The sequence below is a fragment of the Triturus cristatus genome, chromosome 11, assembly GCF_964204655.1.
Source record: "Triturus cristatus chromosome 11, aTriCri1.1, whole genome shotgun sequence".
NCBI lineage: Eukaryota > Metazoa > Chordata > Amphibia > Caudata > Salamandridae > Triturus > Triturus cristatus.
In genome coordinates, this window is record NC_140594.1 from 682,984,218 (window position 1) to 682,998,658 (window position 14,441).

A 14,441-nucleotide genomic window follows, 5' to 3' on the forward strand; every position below is an offset into this window, starting at 1 on the left:
GAAGTCCAGGCTAGACCCGTAGGTATCAGAGCGCTTTACATGAGGATTAAGGCATGTTACAGCGTTAAATCATTAGCAGTTATAGTACAGTTAGATCCATTGCTAGTGTATTTAATAAACATAGAATAACAAGATGAGGAAGAAAACAATGTCTGATGTCCAGTCGGCCCCTCTGCTCACCTTTGTGGACCACACAGGGCGTAGACCTGAAATCGCCTGACCGGTGCCATTTTGAAGATTGGCGACCTCACCCAGTATGTGATATTGGGCAAACATAGCAGGGACCAGGAGTGTGAGTATAGGTAAAGTGAATGACCACTCAAAGATGCACCATAGTTTGTGGAGGGAGCAGGCCCATTTCTATTTCCATGCTCAGCAGAACATCGAAACCTGGGAAAGGAGCAGGCCCATATCTATTTCCATGCTCAGCAGATCCTCCAGATCAGGGAAGGGGGTGCCATCTTCAGGATCGGCGGTAGGAGGACGACATGGTAGTCTAATTATAGCAACAGGCCATAAACATACAAAATGGGCACTCAAGAAAGCACACTTCAGCCCAAAAGAAGTCCCGATGTTAGCAGTCACTCCACAGGTGAGGGAGGGTGAAGCTGTTATCAGGGGTTCACCCCCTGTTGAATGTCTCCAAGTCAAGTTACCGACCCCTGGACCTTCCATGGACCAGTAGCCAGGTAGTGTGAGAGACTATGGGATCAATAGCTCTCCAGTCACATTGAGATTCAATAACAGAGAAGTAAGAGAGTCGGCGGTCCACTCACGCACGGCAAGTATCGCCAGGCCAGATCACTGCAGTATGGGCCTGCACGATGCAGCAGCTAAGCCTCCTTACCCCCACCGCAGTACAACACTGGTCCGTGGGCAATCAGCGTTTCCCGCTGTTCCTGGCACGGGCCTTTCACTGTCCAGCGAGGCACCACAATGTAGTCAGGCGGGGGGATCGCAGCCACCGCGACAGAATCACCGGCAGACACCACCGCGGGCCCCACGCTACAAGCACGTCTCAGTTAGTGAGGACGCAACACTCACCTGTGCCCTGCTGTAACCCCTCGCAGCACTTCACCGTGGAGACCATTCCTCAGCCCCTGCGTCTCTGCATTCGCTCTGTATGCGGGGGTTCAGCGGCCCCCACAGCGTCCATTCACCGTGAGGCAACCGGGCTTACCGCAATCGCTGCTAGATACCGCGCTCAATCTCTCACCTCCTCAGTGTTCGCGCCATAGCACAATTGGCATCCACAGCACCAGAGTCCCACACTGTAGCTCTTCGCTGGCCCCGTAGCTCACCCCCAGGCCCCAGCGGCACCTGTCGTGCACCTCTCAGTCCTCCACCTCCCTCGCCGCCAGGGTCATTGATGCATCCGACAGTCTATAAGTCTCGGTGGGAGTCAGCGGCCGCCGCCATTTTAAAGTCAGGAATGCTGCGGCTGGTCTCCCCCGAGCAATATGATGTTTCAAGCAATGCTAGGAGTCCAGGGTGACGTAGCTGGTTACCTATTTCATTTGACGATGCCAAACTCTTTAAAAAGCTGTGGATGACTGTTTCAACACCTGCAGTTACCCTTTGGATTAGCCTGAAGAAAATATGGTTAATATATTTTTCATTTTACGTATATATCTGGGATTCACCTGGCATGCCGGAGAGTTTACAAGACAGATTATGTGCCCCATTGCATGTCGCTGGAATCAAAACATGGGGAGACTTGCTAGACAGTAGCACGTTAAAATACTGGTCAGAGGTGAGCATGAAGAAGGGGGGCAAGTTGTCCGAATTCAAATACTTGTAACTCACATTGTAAGCAGCAGTGAACAAGGATAAGCTGCATACTCCTGCTGATAGTGAGGACAGTCTACATCTCCCAAAGTTCAAGTGGAAAATTGCAAAATGGTATGGACTGCTGTGTCAAGCTGATGAACTAAAGTTATCACCACTTTATAGAATATGGGACATTTGCTTGTCAAATGACATGCTGGTGACTTTATGGCAAGTATCCTTTTGTACTTTATATGATGTGCTTAATTTGTAAAATATGAAGGGCAGGTGCTCAAATCTTTGTCGGAGGCCACACCTACTTTTCTCTGGATCCACCCACTTCCTCCATTGGCTCCACCCACTTCCTCTATTAGCCCCACCCACATCCTCAACGGGCACTGCGAAAAGAAGGCCATTACCTGCAATTTGATGGCATTTGCAACACATGCTAAAAAGCATCTTTATATTACTGGTGACTCCCTGGCATGTATGACAGCTCCCTGCTAGTACTGGCAGCATCCCACCATGTGGAAAGGCACCTTCATGCCACAGAGAGCATCTAGTTCTTTCAGCAGCCACATGGCATTATTAACTACTAGATGACAGAGAAAACGACTATAATACTGGTGGCCTCATTCTGGCACATAGTGCAAACCTAACATTCCTAGCAGCATCTTCACACATTGAGCAGCACCCTGACAGTGCCAAGAGATACAGAACGAAATGCTGACTCCACCCTGATCCTATTGTTGCAGGCTATTGGAAATCATTGTAGCAAATCGGGCTTGATGTTAACTTCTGTGATTTTCTCGGTCAACTGACAGATCGAAGCATTCAGAGACATTGACCCACCTACACCTCAGACAACAACACAGAGGCATCTCCACACCAACAACAAGCAAGCCCTGTGCAGGCTCTCCATCACCTACAATGAATCAATGCACACATATTCCCCCACACAAAAACGCCTCAACCCTCTACGGAAAGGTACCAAGAGTAATCAGCCATTTGATCCATAGCGTTTCATGCCAGACTTCTGCTGTTTCTAAGCACTATTAATAATAGAAGTCACTATTACCCACTTCAACAGTACTCAATATCCTGACCTCGGAGGGATTGAAGCAAGGTCTGCCTTAACTCAGTGCCTCTGGATCTCTGTGTGTGTCAGACTGGCCTCTTCTCTTTTGTGAAACCATAAATCCACACTTCTGTGAATTTCAGGCTGGCTCTTCATGTCACCCCCTTCCCCCCCCCCATCAAGTGTTGCACACAGTCACACTGCGGCCTCAGTGATCCTGCGAGCCCCCCCGCCTACTACCGAGGCCGGGCACACTCTGCGTCTGCAGCCCCAGTGTGGTGATGTCTCCCTGCCCTCTGAGAGTGTGGCCCGGGCCGGGGTTACTACTCAGAGCAGTTTGTTAACGACAACGCCACCACACCTGAGTCCGACCCGAGAAAGTGAAACCATTGGGAACGGGCCGCGGAAACCTAATGTGTGCGCGTCTGCGCGCACCAGCCACCTGAATTATCCAAACTTCTTTGGTACATACACTCTAGACAAAGGTAGGCTTAGGCTAATTGCAGTTAGGGCTATTTCTGCATTTTACATACATTTGCGGTTAATATTTCATGCAGTGAGAAGAAGAACCTGTTATTGTGGTTGTCCTTAAAATTCCCTTTCCATTGTATTCATTAATGCAGACTTTGCAGAGACTGCGCTGCGGGAATCAAGTTGATTGCAGCATGAGCATCGCTATCCGCGTTGCGACAACGGCACCACACCCGAGAAAGAAAGTGAAATCATTACCATCGGGATTGGCTGCGCGCACCAGCCGCCATGTTTGGGCAAGTCAGCAAGCGGCTGGGCGGGTAGGCTAGGGCAGCAGGGCCTAGCCCTAGTTTTACTTATTACTGCAGCCTGCGCAGGCCAGTACAGTACAGTACTGCAGCGTCAGCACGATTATACCGCTAGGGCCGATGGGCCTTCAGCGAATCTGATTCTCTGAATGAATGAAAACATGGATGCATTGAATGCATGCATTGCAGCATTTGCATCATACTATTCCTAATAATCAGTATTATATTATTGTATCTTATGGAGCTGCCTCCCCGCCCCCTCCCCTGACACACACGCCGGTGATCTTACAATCGGACCAGTCCCTCACTCACACTACCAAAAATATAAATACAGCATTGGTTTTTTTTTTGCACGGTATTGGAATGGCTAGTAGTTAGTTGGCTTAGCCGCTTAGTTAGCCTTGCTCACTCAGTAGTTTACTAACTAACTCACTCACTGTTTTATTTAACTTCAATCCTTACCGTTGCTCGTGGTGGGCGGTCCGGCTCAGTGAATAACTGTTTTTGTACGATTAGGCTGCCTGGTGCACATCGATGCCTGCCTGCATGCCCTGCACACAGGCTCAGCCTCAACGTTGTCTGTCGGGGGCAGTTCGGGCAGCGCCGGCGGCCCGCGGATGACTCAACAACGGAGGATGTCCTGGTTAGCAGTGAGCTGCAGTGGTTATGCTGGGGCGTGGCGCACGTGTGGTCACGTGAAATAAAAAGATTTGCGGACGCCGTGCGCTGCGCGTAAAGCCCCTACCCCCTATCAGAACAGAACAGAAACCAAATCCAGCCCGCCCCTGGTGCCCCAATAAATCAGTGTGTGTGTGTCACACAGTACTACTGCTGCCGCCCGTGTGTGTACTGGTCCCGCGGCCGCCCACCTTCAAGCAATGCGCACGCACATCCAACTGGGCACACACGCACTCACTGTAAAGTAACCAAGGGCTTCGGCCGCCATGATCACAAGCAAGCAACTGCAACATACATCATTTATTCTCTTGGACGAATGGACGGCACCGAAGGCAGGCAGGCAGCCTCAGGGCAGCTATTGTTAACCGCTCGCTGTGACCTGCATGATTGAACACGCTGAGCACAGTGTATTATTACGGTCAGACTCGGTAAATTTTTAAAAACATTATTGTGCATGTGTGACGCACGTGCAAGATGCGTAGACCAGGCCCTGTCAATTAAGTGCCGGTGCTAAGCACCGGAAAGCACCGGCACAAATTAAGCACTGATGTTGTCAGTCCTGTGGCTCCGAAAAGAAACCATTTGTTTACATTGCACAGAGCTTATTGGACCCCAAAGAAACTCTTGTTGATCTCCGATATGTTTGAGAGGCATTGCAAGAAGTGCAACTTATTTACAGCGGATGATCTGCCTATGTTCCTGGAATGCCCCAGTTTGCCACCATTTTGGGAGCACTTAAGTTCAGTGATTACAAAAATGACAGGTAAAGAAATTAAGGTAAGCCCCTATTTGATTATGTTTGGAATATCACGGGAGACAGAAGCAGAACGTTCTAATTGGACAAGAAGAAATTTATTTTTTACTTAAGATTAATAGTGATACATACTATCTGTGGAAAATAGATCGACCTTGACCCTCCTAAGTTGGTGGACTGGTTAACAAAAGCAAAGAATGTTTGTTTGATGGATTTGAGAAGTTGAGTATATAAGACCAAAGCCAATTTGTGGTTCCCCGTAATTGAATAGATTAGAACCAAACATGAAGGGGTCTAATGATTACTAACACCAATTGTGCTCTACGGGGCAGATTTATAATTCCTGGCGCATCCCTGCAAATCAGCTGGGATGCGCCAGGAAACTTGAGACACGCATCACAATCCTTGCGCCACCACGGATGCGCTGCATTTACAATGCGGCACATCATGGAGCAAGGAAATACAGATACGTGTCGCATCTGCCTGAAGTACTGGGTTTTTCAGAACCAACCCAGCGGTGCCAGGGGACACACCCGAAGACTTCGAGTTCTTCCTGTTTCAGACTACAGAAACACAGAGTCTTCTAGGTGAAGTCAAAGATCGTATTTTATTGGCTGCAGACCAATCACAGGTATCCGAGAAGTACAGCACGGTGTATGTTCTCAGGAGACTGCTCCCGAACCAAAAACCAGTCTTTACTTATATACACAAAATTACGCTCTGGGCAACACCGCCCCTATTTACAAGTGGTCATTCACATATTTTCGCTTCAAAGAAACAGTAAAGTCATGATGATAATCCCACATTTCAGCTTGTTCAGATCACAAGTATTTACCCAGCGAGGCTCAGAACACTCATCAGATATCAGCAGCCCCCACATAGTTTCGGCACCTCCTCCTCGTAAAGTAGGCCATAAAGTAGGAAACAGAGTCAGGTGTGAAGGAGATTAGTCCGGGTTCGTGTGGGAAGAATGACTTTATGATGTGTCAAGCCCTGATGCTAATCTCATTTGGCCGCAGTAAAAGGGACCGGCCGGACATGAATGGCCTCGGGCATTGGAGTCAGTTTGCACAGGTCACGAAGAAGTCACCAGAAGGTGTACGTGTCCTTTAGGCCTAAGCATGGCCTTCGTGCACAGCCTATGTGAGGGCAACCACAAAATGGCTACCGCTCTAAATGGAACCCGAGGGTACGATATATAGTATCGTATACGCGGTGAATTCATCGGTGAAACATTACGAAAACACTCATGCATACCGCGTTACTCATTTGCGGTTCGCTGATACCAAAATCGGCATGGTGGGACCCTGCCACTGACATGGTTCCGAAATTTACAGTACCACAGACCCTCCTTTTGCCCTTACATAGGCAATAACTATACTAATCTGAGTCCAGGTCTATGTTCATGAAGTCATGGAGATGTTGCTGTAGCATCATCCTATTACTTAGCTCGTCCCTTGATACAGGTCTCCTTACACATGATGTAACACAGAGGCTACACATGACAGGAGCACACTGTATACATAGACAGAACAGGAAAAGAATGGCTAAGATCATCCCAGTGACTACTAGAATTTTCCATCCCCAAGCTGATATCAGTCCCCAGAACCACCCCATCATCGCCCAATCTCCTTTATCCACGTGCATGGATTCAGAAATTTTATGCAGTTTGGAGATGGCTTGATAGACTGTCGGAGCGTTATCTGGTATGAAAATACAACAGCTTGATTGGATGACCTTACATACCCCACCACGGTCTGCAAGTATTACATCTAGTACCATATGGTTCTGCAACGTCATAAGGCGGTCCGCTTGGAGCTCAGCTGTCAAGTTACCAAGGGCACCAGCCGTTACATTAACAGTGGTTTCCACTACACGAGTCAGTTGTCTCAGGTTCCTACTATTCACCATTGATCCCTAAAACGGCAGGAAACCCAAGAAGAAGTCTCCTGCTTCCTGACCGGCAGTATCCTCCTTACTGACAACGCCTCTCACAACTCTGGTCTTGTGATAATGAGAGGCGGCAGTAGATGTCGGCGGTAGCAAATTCGCAACATAACACGTGCCCGAGAAATCAGGGGGCAACCATGTATATGCTCGATCACTGCAAACAAAGTATGTACCCTTGGCAGCCAAAAACGCAGGGGAAAATTGTGATGGAAAGGTGTACTTTTCAGTACAGTCACTTTTCCCTAGTTGAGCTCTTGGATTCTGACCATTGCCTTGTAAACAGAACCGACCTATGTGGGGTACGACCCAAATTGGGGATGAACTCTTGCGCTGTTTCTCGCCCAGACTAATGCTATACCCCGTCGCGTTCCAACCTACATAAGCTTGCAACTCATCCTTGGGAATAGATGAATATGCATCGATGTCTCTGCTCATATCAGCAACTTCTTTCATCAAGGCCTTATTGTTCGTGCTAGGTCTAGTGGAACGTGGTGGTCGCGGGGAGTAGGTTTCAAGCGCAAAAAGGAACATAGTCTGGAATGCCCATGATGACCCATTATAGCTAAACGGCAGCACTAGATATAGGGATACCCTTGTTAATGGTATGTGGCATCAAACCACACACCCAGCAATTTGTTGTATTCATAACTAGTTGGTGCTGGTGCAGAAGTTGAATAAACAAATTGTTTACGAACTCAGAACGTCTAGCTTGTTCGTGTTCAGGCAGAGGGTGGAAAGAGTGTGAGGAAACAGTAGGAGGAAGTATGGGCTGCATAGTGGGTGCAAATGATACTTGAAAAGACAATAATACATAACCTACAGAGAACATCACCATACTAAATAGTACAAACAGACATAATATTACAAAACGTTTGCTATTCATTACTTTACATATTCTGTTCTTAAAATTCACTTCCTTATCAGGTCTCTCCATCTCGAAAAACTCCATCCTCTAATCGTGCTGTTCGCGGCGGATGAGTGTCTTCCGCTAAGGAGTACACCTGTCAGTCCAGGGAACGCCCTAGACCAACCAGAACCTTTGACCTAACGTCTCTGGCTTGTACCCCAAAGTCTTGGCACCGCGACCCTACAGCTGAACCCGGATGGTGGTTCGAAAAAGCAAAAATAAGAAAGTCTTTCAGATGGAAGAGAGAGAGCTGCACTTCTAAGAAAAATATCAAAAAGGAATTTTTATTTGTCCATAGTTCTCGGCCTCAGATTGTAGCGAGTTCTTGTAGGTACTGTTTGGTCTTGAAACAAGAGTTCAGGCTCTGTGGTGTCCAATTGATTTGATGGCGGCACAGCTTCTTGCAGAATGTCGTCGTTCTCTTGTTCTGAAACTGCTCCTTTTACACGTGCATCGCTAAATGGCACGAAACGGGGCACAGTGTCAGTCTCAGAATCAGCGATACCCTCCTGGCCCCACCGGTCATACGGCAGAGGCAAAGGAACTCTTTTACAATGCACGCCGTGAATCCAGTTCTTTTTCCCTTTCACTCGAACCGCTGATCTTGTCGAGATAAGGACGAGATGAGGGCTGGTCCAGCGGGGCTCATCATTTTTCGTTCTTTTGAAATTTCTGATCAGCACCCACGATCCAGGATTGATAGGATGTCCTGGAGCTTCAGAGGCCTGAGGCAGAGTATCGTGGACCTGTTGGTGTAAGACTCGCAATTTAGCCGTCAATTCATACAGCTAATCAAGCAGTGCTGGATGTTCGATCTCACTGAATTTTGTTGGCCTTGGCACTCCCCATACATTGGCCGGACGGCCAAACACGATTTCATACGGACTAAGTCCCACTCGCGAATGCACAGTCATTCTTGTTGATAGGAGTGCTAAGGGTAGCGCTTCAGGCCATTTGAGACCAGAACTCGCTTGGATCTTGGCCAATTTGAGCTTCAATGTGCCATTATAGCACTCCACTAGTCCAGCTGATTGGGGGTGATTTGCAGCGTGGAATTTCTGCTTAATGCCTAATCCCTCGCATACATTCTTCATCACTCGTCCCACAAATTCACTCCCATTATCACTCCAGACCATTCTCGGCATTCCAAACCTAGGGAAGAATTCTTTGACAAGGGCTTTAGCGGTGGACAATGCAGTATTGTCTTTTAGGGGATAAGCTTCTATCCACCTTGAAAAAGCGCAAACAACAACAAGTACATATTTCAAATTGTTGCACCTTTCCATGTGGATGAAATCTAGCTGCAAAACCTCGAACGGATACGTTGGAGGCGCAAAATGACCAGCTGGAGTTAGGGTTCCCCTACCAGGATTGTATTTCAAACATACCATGCAATTTTTGACCACATTCTCTGCAGACTTGGGAATTCCAGCATTCTGCCATACTGGGGCCAACAACTTACAAATCGCTTTCACACTGATATGCGCCCTTCCATGTGCCATTGTAACCACTGGAAGCACATATGCATCAGGTAACAACCATCGCCGGTGCTCTGACAAATCAACCCAACAACCATTTTCATCCAATCTACCCTTACTTCCTCTCCACATTCTCAATTCTTTTTCTGTGGCTTCAGCTTGAAGGGACTTCACACTCTCTATCGTGTCTTCACACATTCCAACATCACCAACCCATCTTGCAGGGCCTGCAACATACATTCGATTCGTCACATCTTTTGCTGTTTCTTTCGCGATTTCGTCAGCAAATGCATTACCACGACCAACATCATCAATAACCTTCTTGTGTGCACTACATTTCACAATCGCAACTTGTAATGGTAGGGTCAGTGATTCAAGGAGATCATTCACCAACTGACCATTCTGAATCTTAGTTCCATGCGAAGTTAGGAACCCACGTTCTTTCCACAAGCGCCCAAAACTGTGGGCCACGCCAAAAGCATACTGGCTGTCAGTATATATGTTCACTTTCATTCCTTTCGACAACACGCATGCTCTGGTAAGTGCAATTAATTCTGCTGCTTGAGCCGAATTATGTGGTATACGCGCAGTTTCAACAATCGTGTGCAAAGTCGTGATAGCATATGCAGCAGTCATATCACCATTCGGAAGCTTGAAACACGAGCCATCCACCCATAAGGTACCATCACACTCAACCAGGGGAGTATCTTTAAGATCCACTCTCCCTTTTGTTTCTTCTTCTGTTCTGAACAGACAATCATGCTGTTCAATCTCATCTGTGTCTGCTGAAATCGGTAATAATGTAGCTGGATTCAACGTATTGCACCTCTTTATGTGCACATGAATCGCTAGCAGCGTCAACTCGTAACCTGACAATCGGGCACTAGTTAAGTGCTGTGTCTTGGTCCTATTTAACAATGTGTCCACTGCATGTGGAACCATTACAATCAACGTGTTATTCATTACTAAGCCAGCAGACTGTCGAATAGACACAGCTGCTGCCGCTGTGGCTCTCAAGCAACTTGGCAATGCCTTAGCTACTGGATCCAAAGTCGACGAAAAATATGCGCATGGACGCTGTCTGTCTCGAAAAGACTGTGTCAACACTGACAACGCACAATCTTCTTTCTCGCGAACATACAATGTAAAAGGTTTACTGTAGTCGGGGGTACCCAACACAGGAGCTGAACATAATGCCTTACGCAATTCCGAAAAACTTTTCTGACACTCTTCAGACCATGGGACGGGATTCGGTGTATCTTCGCATGTTAATGCTATCAAAGGTTTTGCCAACAAAGAAAAACTTGGGATCCACTGCCTACAGTATGAAATAATACCTAAGAAAGCACGCACTTCTCTCTGTGTTCTTGGCATGCTCAATTGTGCAATGGCCTGAATTCTTTCTGGGGCCAGTTTCCTTCCCTCCTTTGACAAGAGATGACCTAAGTAGGTCACTTCTTGTCGACAGTATTGCAGTTTTGAGAGAGATACTTTGTGATGAAAGGCAGACAAATGACGCAACAATGATAATGTAGCTTCTTTACAAATCTCCTCAGTATCCGCGGCAATTAGTAGATCGTCAACATACTGAATAAGGGTAGTACCACTAGGTAAAACAATTGCATCAAGCTGTGCTTTTAAAGCCTGACTGTATATTGATGGGCTTTCACAGTAGCCCTGTGGGGCGCGTTTGAATCGTAAGCTGCAACCTCCTAAACTAAAACCAAAAATATCCCTGCTTTCCTCTGCAATCGGGATGCTAAAGAAAGCATTCTTTAAATCAATCACTGAGAACCAAGCAGCGGACGCTGGGATCATAGTTAACAAGGCAGTTATATCAGGGACAACTGGAAACTGTGGCACAACTATCTTATTGACCTCTCTAAGATCGATCACAAATCTGTAAACAGGTGGCTGAGAAGGGTCAGTACGTTTTAAAACAGGCAAAACCGGACTATTGCAAACGTTATCTCTTGTCTCTTCAATTACATCCTTTTCAATCAAGTCATAGATGATCGCTAACAACGCTTTCTCACCTTCATTAGAGATCTTGTACTGGGGAATGCGTGGCAATTTAACATTGGCTTTCAAAGTGACCACATATGGCGGTATTTCCAAGAGACCCACATCGTTAGGGCCAGTAGCCCAAATGTCATCCGGAAGAGACGACAATTCAGCTGGCAGTTTATTCTTCGACAAATACATGGGAGAAATCACTTCCCTACCCAGTGTAAGTTGTACTCCCGAGGGGAAACAATATAATGTCGCATGCAATCTCTTTAACAAATCCAATCCTAACAGGTTTTCGCCACATCCTGTAGTTAGGATAAGGGGTGCGTTCAGCTCACAAGGTCCAACAGAAAGGGTCATAGGACTAGAGATCGGGTTCCTAACCGGGGCGCCAGAAAAACCTACTGAAACATTCATTTCGCCAGACAAAGGTGCGCCAGGAAGTTTTGAGTGCATAATTGAACTTTTTGTTGCGTTTTTTGGTGAGGGGAAAAAGATCCACATCCCTTACTAATCATATAATAAGCATGTATCATTCTTGTGCTGTTTCTAGCCCAGAAACAGGGGGAGAAGCCCCTATCCCCCTAGAATGAAGTAAGATGAGTTCAGTGTGTCCGGGCAAGAGTATAAATTTGTTGGTCGATTGGGATAAAATATCCAATTGATGCAAGTATATCAAATGATAATGGTGAGAAATTTGTGCTTTTATTTGTCTGTAAGAAAAGAACAAGGATGGCACAGCCAACACGTGTTTCGCCCTCTAAATGGCCATCAGGCCTAGGGCTTCTTCAGGGCGGGTAGTCAGTTACCAGGATATCATAATGAACGGGAGGGTTTGTCGACCCGAAGATTCTACTGTCTCGGCTAATGCCAGGTTGCGATGGGTTTCTGCGGTCGCGGCGTGATCACCTAGTAACTGACTACCCGCCCTGAAGAAGCCCTAGGCCTGATGGCCATTTAGAGGGCGAAACACGTGTTGGCTGTGCCATCCTTGTTCTTTTCTTACAGACAAATAAAAGCACAAATTTCTCACCATTATCATTTGATATACTTGCATCAATTGGATATTTTATCCCAATCGACCAAATAATTGAACTTTTTGCAGCACCAGTATCCAACAAAAAGGCTCTGACACACCCGCTGTGGTCACCTTAACATACGGTCCACTCTGATCCACTGGTACTGAAACAACTCCCTCTCTTTGTCTACGGCTATCCTAGTAATCATTACCTTCTGCATTTCCATCTTCTGCATAATAGTCATTATTATAGTACTGAGTTGTTCTACCAGGTACATTGGCCTGCTGATCAAAACTGTTCATCGTATTTTGAGGCGGAAAAGGACGCGCGTTCTGGGGAACATTCCCACGTCGTCTACCTCTAGGAGCTTGCTGACCACCTCTACCTTTCGCGCCATAAGCATTATTCGTGCGCTGCAACAATATAGGACAACTATACTTAACCTCTTCAATGCCCGTGACGAGCTGGTCTCGTCATGGGCCGCGGTTGCGCTGTGCCCATGACGAGACCAGCTCGTCACAAACCCCGCCCGCTAATGAAACGGCCGGCACAGGGCGGGGAAAGGGGCGGGCACTGAAGGGGTTAAAATGACCTTCTTCTTTGCAATACGAACACTGTTGGGACCTACAGGAACACGCGGTCGGGAATACCCGAACCTTTGCGAGTTACTTTGAAACTGTTGGGGTTGTTGATAGTTACCCTGACCTTGCTTATAGCTATTCTGATCTCCACATGGCGGGTAAGCTTGCTGTAAAAGAACCTTTGTCTTTAACTCTTTTGTTTTCTTGTCTGCTCTATCCTTCTCATCTTTATCCCTATTTTCGTAATACTGTGCAGTAGCCAGTATTTGCGCTGATGAGGAAACAGCCCAAGAACTCTTTGAATCTTTTAATTTCTTACACAACTCGGGAAGCAAATTATGCACAAATTTGTCAACAAACAACCGTTGGCCACCTTCTGTACTCATGTCTTGACCACTGTGGTCGATAAATGTCTCTTCAAATATGGTGAAGAAATCAGACACTGTTTCGTCTTTCTTTTGTTTGCATGCGGATAATTTATCCCAATTCACACGCATCGCGGGCATTAAAGTTTTCATGTAGTTAATAATTCTACCAGGGAGTTCTGCTACTAAGGGCTCAGGTTTTGCACCACCAACTTGTGCAGTGTCTGTAGCAATGATATTAGCCCATGTGTCACCTAGTTCTGCAGCATGATCTGCATTACGAATCACTCCCCATAAAGGCTGCGGAACAACATTCCCGAACAACATATCTATGTCAGCTAGGTTCATGACACACGATTCTGCAGTCTGTGATAACTCCTTATAATATCCTGCAGGGTTTTTACGGGGGTCAGGCAACGTCTGCTTAAGGGCTAAAACTTATGATCGCTTCCAGGGAACATGTACCCAAACACGCTGAAAATATGGCTGAACAGGTGGGATAGCATTCGCATCACCAGGTCTCCAAACTGGAGGAACCTCACGCATCGGGTATTGGCGCGCTTTTACCTGTTTCCCTACTGGGAATTCCTGCTCAAACAACGACTGATGACAATCCCCATTCCTGAAAGACAGCAATGTCGCTACTGCTTTCTCAACATCAGAACCCACAATCGCGCCTTTTCCAAATTCAAACCTTACTTGACACAACTCCTGTGGGCTTGAATCTAAACCATGATCTTCCAATTCCTCACAGAGGAATTCACACATTTTCTCAAAGACGTATCTTTGTTGTGGGGCTTCCCATTGATGAAAAACATTCACAACAGACTCTACATCATATCTAGAAGGATAAACAATCCATCTACGTGCCATGCGGTCCAGTTCTTCTTTCTCTCTCGGACCAGGTATTTGACTACGTAACTGCTTACGTTGTGGACCACGGGTCGTACTAGATGACCCAAAGAGAGGTGATATAAGGCTAGTGACCACACTAGCTATTCATTGTCGTGTAGAAGGAGAAGGTGAGGCAAGAACAGGGGGAAAGTCAGAGGGAAGAAAAACGGGTGCAGATACA